The sequence below is a fragment of the Triplophysa rosa genome, linkage group LG25 (assembly GCF_024868665.1).
Source record: "Triplophysa rosa linkage group LG25, Trosa_1v2, whole genome shotgun sequence".
NCBI classification, from domain to species: domain Eukaryota; kingdom Metazoa; phylum Chordata; class Actinopteri; order Cypriniformes; family Nemacheilidae; genus Triplophysa; species Triplophysa rosa.
The window spans coordinates 12006090-12015948 of record NC_079914.1 but is presented as its reverse complement, the minus strand read 5'-3'; positions in this window follow the sequence as shown (position 1 = coordinate 12015948).

The following is a 9859-nucleotide window of genomic DNA, read 5'->3' as shown; positions in this document are numbered from 1 at the left end:
CTAAAAACGTTTTGCCAACAGTCTTATGCTATGAAAACATTATTTCTGAATATGTTAAACATTTTAAATAACAAAATAACAGTAATGCTTTAATATTGTTGCTGATGAAATGTTTTTTAACGTTACTGCAAAAATGTTTTTGTTAGCTTTAAGAGAACATTTAGAAAACGTTACCCAACGTTCTGAAAACGTTCCCTGTACGCTAGAATAATATTTCCCTCTGTCTGTTGGTTGGAGCTTTGATGTGACAAGTTGTCTTCTCAATTCACAGTTTTCATGGATGTGCCACAAACCGAACAATTATTAAGGCCATATCAGCACAGCCCAGCCAACCAGATAGAGTTCTGACCGCCAATTAGCTAATAAAAGGAGACGGGCTTGGGAGACTCGAGTGGAGTTCACTTTGAACCCCAGCAGGACCAATTAGAGCGCTGAGCTCACGTTTCCTGAGATTTCGGCTTTGGGAGAGCAAATATTAAAAAGACATGCAGCCCAGCGGAGATCAGAAAGACAAAACGGGAGGTTGGTCGGTCTTTCCGCGAGAGGGTTTGCGTTAATCAGACAGATGGGCTAATTTTTTCAACATGGGTTGGTTTCAGTGAGTTGCAGAATGGACCAAACATCCAATCTTGACAGAATATTCGTGTGATGAAATCTGAAATATTTTTTGACTAACTGAATCCAAAACTCATTTGTAGTTTCTAATCAAAGCAATACGTACCTTAAAATATGAATCAAATAATATCGATTTACCCTAATTTGTCGCTAAACTTATCAAATAGATTTTCTCGCTAAATTAGTTACCAGAGTTTTTATTTTTTAGTTTTGTTTTCACTTTTGTTGTAGTTTTATGGATGTGTTTTTATTTCTTTATTTTCATGTTAATGTTAATTTTATTTTTAGCAACTTTGTTATAAGCTTTCGTCATTTTAGCATTAATTTGTTTTTATTTTTATATTGTATTATATTTTATTGTATTCATATAATTAAATGTATGCATACTTGCGTTTTAACATTTTTTTAATGCGTGTGCTTCACATACTGTTTTTTTAGGCAGTTTTGTCCGGTATGCAGTGTATACTGTGCAGTGAACAGCATGCTAGTTAGGATTCCAAACACATCCCTTGTCGTTGTGGGTTAAAGCAATAGTTTGTTTCACAGAAAAGGTGACATGAATTCCTGTGTAAAAGGCTGAGTCATCTGTATTTTGCTGCTGCTTTTAAATGAATGTGGTTGTCGAGTCCAAACTGTCGTGACGTGAAATTACAGGTAGCTAAACCAGAGCTAGCATGCTAATCTGGCATTTTTCCCTAATGAAGCCTTAATGCTAGTCTACACAGAGAGCTACACTGTAAAAAATCCAACTTTATTTATTAAGATAAATAAATTACTTGAACATGGAATTTTTAGTTAAAGGAGTCAAATGATTGTTTTGCATATACTAAACAAAATTAGCTTAAACATGTTTCTAACAAAGATTATTTTGTTGACTGGACTTGGATTCTCAAGTTTTTGGCCAAAATGCGTCAGAAAGTTTGCCCAATTTACAAAACAGTGTATTCTGAACAAACAATATTGCAAGAGTTTGAAAGTTCCCAAGATGCATTGCAGCCAGTGTTGGGTGTAACTAGTTACTAAGTAATTAGTTATTGTAATTTAATTACTTTTCCCTTGAAAAAGTAAAGTATGGGATTACTCTTATTTTTCTGTAATTTAATTACAGTTACTTCTGATGTAATTAAACTAAATACTGTGTGTAATATATGTGTGTGCAATAGTGGAATTGACATAAAAATTCAAAGTCTAACTTTAAAATCTGTGCTTTAATGTATAATTCTCACATTTGCAACAGCAAAACCGGTATGAATGCATGAATGAATGAACTGTTTAAACAGTTATTTGATCAAAGTTTTGGTCTGTTTGGGTCAGAAAACACGTACAATTGTAGTAAAAGACAAATACATTTAAATCTATATTCTCTATGTTCAGCCAACAAAAAATATTTTGTTGTGTTGTTCATTAGGTAAACTTGACTATGTTGTGACAACTAATGACTTAAGCATATAGTGTGTAGCCGAATGTGTTTTCTGTGCTATAACAAAAACAACAGTAGTCTTAACTAACTAAATCCATGTTCTCTCACCAGAGATTATCCGTTATTTAGCGCCATTTGATTTGTTTTTAGAAGTGGGGTGAAAAGACTCATTTTACCTTTGTCATGTTCGTTCTCTTTTGTTGTCAACAGAGAAAATCACAGACTGAAACGTTTCGATCACTAGAGTTTCTTTCTTAGGTGGCACTGAAAAAATTAAAGGACATAGCTTGTGATTAACAAAAAACCTAGCATTAGCATCAGTGACTAAATCACAGGCAACACTGATGTTAAACCTGTCACTGCTTAACGCTAGTCACGTACATGAGCGTGTTTAGACGTGCAATGCACAAAAACATCTCCGCAGGCTATCTCCACCTGGTCACATCTGCTGGAGGCGTTAAGAAACATCTACAGTAAAACATGACCTGCCCTGGCCTGCTCTTGTTTTTCGTGAAGAATGTACAGGGCTTAATGACAGGCATCAGGACAGCCTGTTGATCCGGGAGTAAAGCTAAGCATGTCATTTGTTTGCCTGAGAGGCGGAGTCAGAGGAGTTCCCCACGTGAAACTACAACAGGGTGAAGCCGAGACTCGGATCTTTAGCTCTCCGAAGGGGGGAAGGTGATGTTCTGGGTGTAAAATGAGACACTCTCTTCTTTGCCAAGAGAGAGGTGTGGATGCTCGGATTCAGGTTTGTAGTGAACAAAACTTTGAGACATAGACCAGAAGAACAGCTGTTCTCTTTAAAAAAATCAATTAGTTCAGTTTTCTTTGTAACGCTTCTGTATTTCCTGTTGAAATAGGAAGTTTGTCTTAATTTTTACATGGCTGACATACTTTGGTTTTCATCACAGCCATTTAAAATATTTAAATACTAATATAATAAAAAAAATCTGTAAAAAATGCCTTTTAATTAAATACTAATTCAATAAAAATCAATTTAAATGAATTAAATACTAATTCAATAAAAAATAACTAAAAATGTAATTTAAATAATTAACTATTAATTCACAAAAAATACCATTTAGATTAATTAAAACCTAATTCAATAAAAAACATTTAAATGAATCAAATACTAATTTAGTAAAAATGCGATTAAAATTCATTCAATAAAAAAATCTATGAAGATATTACAATTAATTAAATAAAAATTCAATTTAAATAAATGAATTACTAATTCTTTAAAAATAACATTTAAATTAATTCAATACGAATTCTTGAATCAATTTAATTAAATAATTCAACTGATTTACATCAGTTTTATTTTATATGAATATAGCATTAATAGTGCCACAGTATTACCATAGTACTGCCATCCCACTTTTGCTAAAGCCGAACATTGCTTCTGAGCTCTAAGGCCAACTGTAACAAGCTTTTAAGACTGACAGAGGACATGGTCTGAGGATTAGGAGAAGATTTGCTGAGAACATCATTCGTATTGATGTCCACCGTCTGGTTAAACATCAGTCGTCAATTGAAGGGTTCTGATTGGTCGAAGTGCGCAGAATGCTCAACGTATTTGGGAGATAGCATTAGCCTCGTACTCTGATGATACACACACACACAGAGCACAAATCTGACATCCCTCATTCAATGAGCCACCTGGTTGCTAAGCAACTGAGTTCGGCCCGCCACCCGTGCCGAGAACTCCCAATTCCACCACGTGCAAGTGTGTGTGCAGATTCCTGTAAGTCTACAAGCGTAACCGGACAGTGAATGATCGAATCTTGAGCGGAGCGGCCTATGTCCATCTTTAGTGGCCACGAGTTGTTCTCCACAAACCCACACGCATATGAAACGTGCATGGCATACAAGCGAGAGATCTGTAAATATCAGCACGTGTCACGGGCCCGAGGCTGATGACGCCTGTTTTTACACTTCGGTCGATTACTGATTGACCACTAAAATAGGACAGAGTCAATTGATGTTTAATAGCCGATGTAAAATCGGTACGCTTAGAAAATCTAGCACTGTTTAATACAAATTATGACATATCCCAATATTCAATAGCAATTTTGAAAACTTTTAAAAAGAAAAGTAATTAACCAATTTATTTCCACATGATACTGTCTTACCTTCAGGTTGTTAAAAATGAGAATTCTCTTTTTGATTTTTCCCAGGATAAGAGTATTAACCCATCGCACACTATTGGAATATGAAACACCTCCATACTGTACCTGATCTTCCAGGTGACTGCTTTGCTTTTAAATATCTTGGTGATGATGTCCAGCTAACCTCTATAAACAGATTGTCTGGGTTGTGAATGCTCTACAGACGGGGCCTTGTTGTGCACCTGGAGCTTTGATCAAACGGTTACATCGGTGGTTGGGGATTACCTCAAACATTTGCTGAGCAAAGAGGACTGGCTTTCATATTGAACTTATTATCCTGGATCTCTGGGGTTTGATGAAGTGTATCATATGACCAACTAAGATTCCTGGTATAAGCCAGAATCAGCGAGGGCAACTATAAATGTCATTCCATGTGGGTAATCTTACAAAAGACAACTTTTCTTACAAGGCGGCAATTTTGTATTAATTTATACGGACCACAAAACCAGTCATAAGGGTCAATTTTTTGAAATTGAGATTTATGCATCATCTGAAAGCTGAATAAATACTCTTTCCATTGATGTGTGGTTTGTTAGGATAGGACGATATTTGGCCGAGATATCACTATTTGAATAAGAGGGTGCAAACGAATCGAAATATTGAGAAAATCGCTTTTAAAGTTGTCCACCAGAGGCGCTGTAGCTTGCCGTTGCGCAGAATGAACAGGTTTGTTTTAATCCTCTCTATGAACTCACCGCTGTAACGACGTTGTGAAGAGTAGATGAACCCGAAAGCTGAAATTCTAAGCTTCACATAGAGACCAAACTTTAGTGGGTAATTTCCAAAGGGCGCGCAGCAGCGAATGAGGCGTGTTTCCCGTCACAAAAAGACAGTTTTGATATATTTACCGTAGAAAATGTACAAAATATCTTCATGGAACATGGTCCTTGCTGAATATCCTAATGATTTTTGGCATAAAAGAGAAATCGGTCATTTTGATTAAATTGCTACAAATTTATCCGTGGTTTTGTGGTCCAGGGTCACATTTGTCCGACGTCACATGGCAGAACTTGAAAATGTACTGGCAGAACATTACCAAAGCAGAAAGGTTTAGAAAATACTACAATGCACAAATTCATAATGAAATGAGTTACGGATTGTTATGTGATTGCGTTTTATCTTCTTTGGATTGACTCGGTAACAGGTTTGGCCTTTTTTAACCTCAGGTTTACACCCAAGGTTAGTGGGTTGTTAAGTTAACATTTGTTAAATATTTACAACGTTGTCTGGGTCATTAAATACGGTCCCGTCCCAAGATTAAAACCTAGTTGTTTTCAGTTCACAATTGTTGGCAACGTTTTTTTTGACGTTTAACGTTTATTTGAATGAATCAGACATTTAGTCAATATAATCTTCATTTGGACCCATAAAACCTTTTTATTGGAATGCGATAGATTCCTCAACACATTTCTAAAAGTGTTATTTGTGATTTGAAAGTTGTATTCAGACCATCATTTTGTTTAATGAAAGTGGATTATGAACTTGATGCCAACTAGTGTAACTTTCTACAAATATTCTTAAAATTTTCCGTTTTATACTGTATGATGTAACAGTGTGTTTCAAGTCTTTCAATGTTCAAAGTCAGAACTGTGTGTTTTTTTGGGAAGTGTTTTTCCAATGTTTCATCAGTTCAACAGTTCAACCACTGTAGTCGGTGCAGTAATATGCACGTGTGTGTCTGTGTGTGTTTACGATGTTGACTGGAGCGCGCCGGGCTTTGATCGTGAGCTATCGAGCTCTGTGTTCACTTATAGCTTTTGATCTTTAAAACAGTGTTGAGTTAACAGCAGTCTGGCCCCTTGAAAACACCCAAACACACACACACATGCTGGAGCGGACAGCCGGTACTGTATATATTCCAGACATACCATGTCAATTATAAAAAGATTTCCTACAGATCTAGGACCTCTCTATTTCTCTCTTTCTTTTAAGCATGTCAACTTTTAACCGAGGTCAATCTACTGTGACCGGCCACCCACACCCAACGCTATACATAAGGAATAGAGGCGTTTAGACAAAAAGGCAATATCGCAAAATGACAAAAACAGCATAGACGCAATGCAGATGAAACATTATGAGGTGATGCACACACTTAAAAGAAAAACCTCAGTCTTAGCTTTGACCTATTTCTGAGTCCTGCAGAGCAGATATTAAAGTGTCTGACATTGAGCTCAACACGAGAACTACACACTGAGGTTTTATTTAAAGATGGGTCTTCAGGCAAAACCTGAACAGGTTTTTACAGGCTGGTTTCGGCATATAACTTTTCTCTTGTGACCTAGATATATAAAATATATCCGTGTGTGTTCGTGGGTGCAGGTGCACATGTGTGTTGGAGGGGAGGAGGAATGGATACATAAAATGGTAATGGTGTTTTTTAATGTATGGAAAATTTGCTTGTGTGTTTTATGAATAATTCTTATTTAGACCTTATTGGTAATTATAATGTCCCACACCCCATACAGTGTTGTTGGTTATGTCATCAAAAAATGAAAGTCATACAAGGTGGATGACAGATAATGAAAGCACACATTTTTCTTCTACATACAGTACATCAATGTATCTTTAAGATAAGAAGAATTTTAAAAACATTTACAAAATATGTTTTTATTTAAAGCCTAGAATTATTATAATTTCATTTTTTTAAGTGCTGAGACATTTTATTAGTTCAAAATTCACTGGGAGCAAAATAAACACTTTTTTTTCTAATCCATATCCTGTAAACACAACTTGCTGCAAATCATAAAAAATTGGTCAAAAGATGTTGAAAGCTGTAATGAAAACGCTAGTATTCATTGTTCAAACTATACTGTGTACAATAATGAGCATCAATATTGTGTATCTTTTAAATTTTTTAAAAATATTTTCTTTTACAGCCTATAATTTAATTTAATTTAATTTAATTTAATTTAATTTAATTTAATTTAATTTAATAAAAAAAGTGAAATTAATTTTAATTTTTGCTGTGCTTCAGTGCATCTTTAAGATAAGAATTTTAACATATATTATATATATATATATAACAAAAATTTTAAACATACATTTTTATTTATAGCCTAGAATTTGTATTTTATTTTATATTATTAATATTTTTTAGAATGCTAAAACATTTGAACTACACATAACCCATTTAACTCCAAATAACTTTATCCACAAACCAACAAAGACCGACCAAGTTCAATCATTTACTAGCAAAACAAAGTATTTTAATAGTTGCCCTGCAAACCCTGTGAGTTTCCCTTTGCAAGCCATAAAACCAGACCCTTTCCTAAAGGAGACCGATTACTATTCAACCCATTTCTAGATAAGAGTGATGTGTAATATCTAGAAAGCCCACCCGAGGATGTTTATTAAACGTTGAAGTGCATTAAGCTCTCTCAGGGACGTAATGGCAGCCACCAGTCCCTCCGGTGCTCTTGTCTTTCGTTAACTGAAGAGAAACGTTTCTCCGCATGACCTTTTAAAGGCTACGGCTAATGCTAGCTCCCTCAGGACCATTGTTTCGGCTCGACAGCCGAAGATTTTAGTTTAGTTTGGTCCTCCTTATGTGTCTTAAAGTTGCTAACGAAGTCAAGCATTGTAATGTTATGAAACTATACACAATATTTGTTTGCCTGTTTAAATAGTAAAATACGTTCCAATTTGAACTTCTTGAGCTGTAATAACTGAAGTTACTTAGAAAACAGTAGCGAAATATAGACAATATAATAATCAATGGTGGTGAGTAAAGAACTGGACAGAGATGAAGAGATTGGCGGTCACAGCTGCAAAGGTGTGATTGAAAGCAGATGTGCGTCTTCATGAAAGGGGGGATGGGGGACAAAACAAAAGAAAGAAAAGACTAACGGCACGTAAACACATTTAACACCCTCTCGTCCGGCAACACCCACAGTCACAACTGGGCGTTGACCAAATATGGGCATTAACTCGGCGGGACGAGTCTAATGTAAACATCTGTATTCTCTCTCTGCGGTGTCTGAACGGTAGATTGTTGATGTTCATTTTCTGCAAATAAATGAAAACGGTTAGGCATAGACCTTTGTTTTAGCTTTTTTTCTAATGATCGTTTTTGCATGATTCACATGTTTCACATGGAATCGCCACCTCATAAAATAGGTCGATATTCCAGTGTCACTTGTAAAATTAGAAATTTCAAAGAAAACATTGCTGTCTGTGATTTCTCATAACACATTTGTCATGCTACACTGATACTTATAAGAAAAGCTTGATGCTGAAAACAATACACTGTTTTGTCAACAGCTAACCTTCTGAAAAATAAATCAGAACAACCATATTCTTGCATATTTATCACTGTGTTGATTTTAGCGGCATCTAGCGGTGAGGTTGCGAATTGCAACCAACGGCTCACTCCACCAACCCTCCTCCCTTCCGAAGCACTACGGTGGCTGACACAGAACTATGATGTCGACACGTTTTTGCTTCTTTGCCGAAGGAGATATCGTGTTTGCCAAATGCGCGTTTAGTGCTACTGTAGAAACAACATGGCAAATTCCATCTAAGGAGACCCACAGTAGATAGAAATAGCTCATTCTAAGGTCATAAAAACATAACGCTTCATTATGTAAGGTCTTTATACATCTCTGAAGAAATAGTTATGCATATTATATTGCATTTCTGTCAATAGATCCTCCAAAAAATTACACACAGCACCTTTAAGTAAAAAAAAGTAATGATAAATGCAAAATAAGATGTCAATTTGTTGTCGTACCTAAGAAATCTGAACTAAATCTGAAACTAAATGACCGTCCCGAAATCAACGTCATTTACTCATGTTAAGTAAATCAAACATTCCAATCCCATGATTTACATTCTGTAACCTTGAGTCGAGCTTAATCTCTGTCGCTGTCTGTCAAACCGTTCAGTGCCCCAGCAATAGATCAGCGCCTTAACAGCAGAACCATTTTAGACCCACACCACACAAACAGATTCAGTCAATCCTTAACCCGGTCACACATACACAATTACGCACATTTGCATATCTAGTTCTGGCTGACGCACAAGATTTTGATGCTGTTACAAATTGCAGAATTTATCATCTAGATTTATTTGAAGACTGTGGAGAGTCTGCAAAGTATAAATGTTTTTAATATATTTTACAAAGTGCAGTATTTCTGAGTGATAAAACTGATATATAGAATATTATAATACATTAGATGTGTGTGTGTGCGTGGGTGTGTGTGTGTGTGTGTGTGTGCGTGCGTGCGTGCGTGCGTGCGTGCGTGTGTGTGTGTGTGTGTGTGTGTTTGTATAGCTAATCCTTAATAGCCGGTGGCGAGAGATTTCTCTGCAGGGTATTAACTTGTGTAGTCTCCGTAGGGGTTCCCTGATCACACTTCACAGGGAGCCACAGCAGGGTGTGTTTATATTTCCTATTTCGACAACTGGAGACGACGCAATCTGCATTACACAGTATGACAACACTGGATGCTGTTTGTTGAAGTCTGTAACCTTGTCAAATACCTACAGAAGAAAATGGATCGGATGCTGATGTTGCTAAATGCTTTTCTTTGTCTGTAGGTTTGATGCTTGAACCGTAGTGTTAAGGTCAAAGGTCATAAATGTGATATTTTCTCTAAGATCTGAACAAAAAAATTGCTGTCTGTTTCTCTTCCTGTCTGTCTGTCTCCTTACC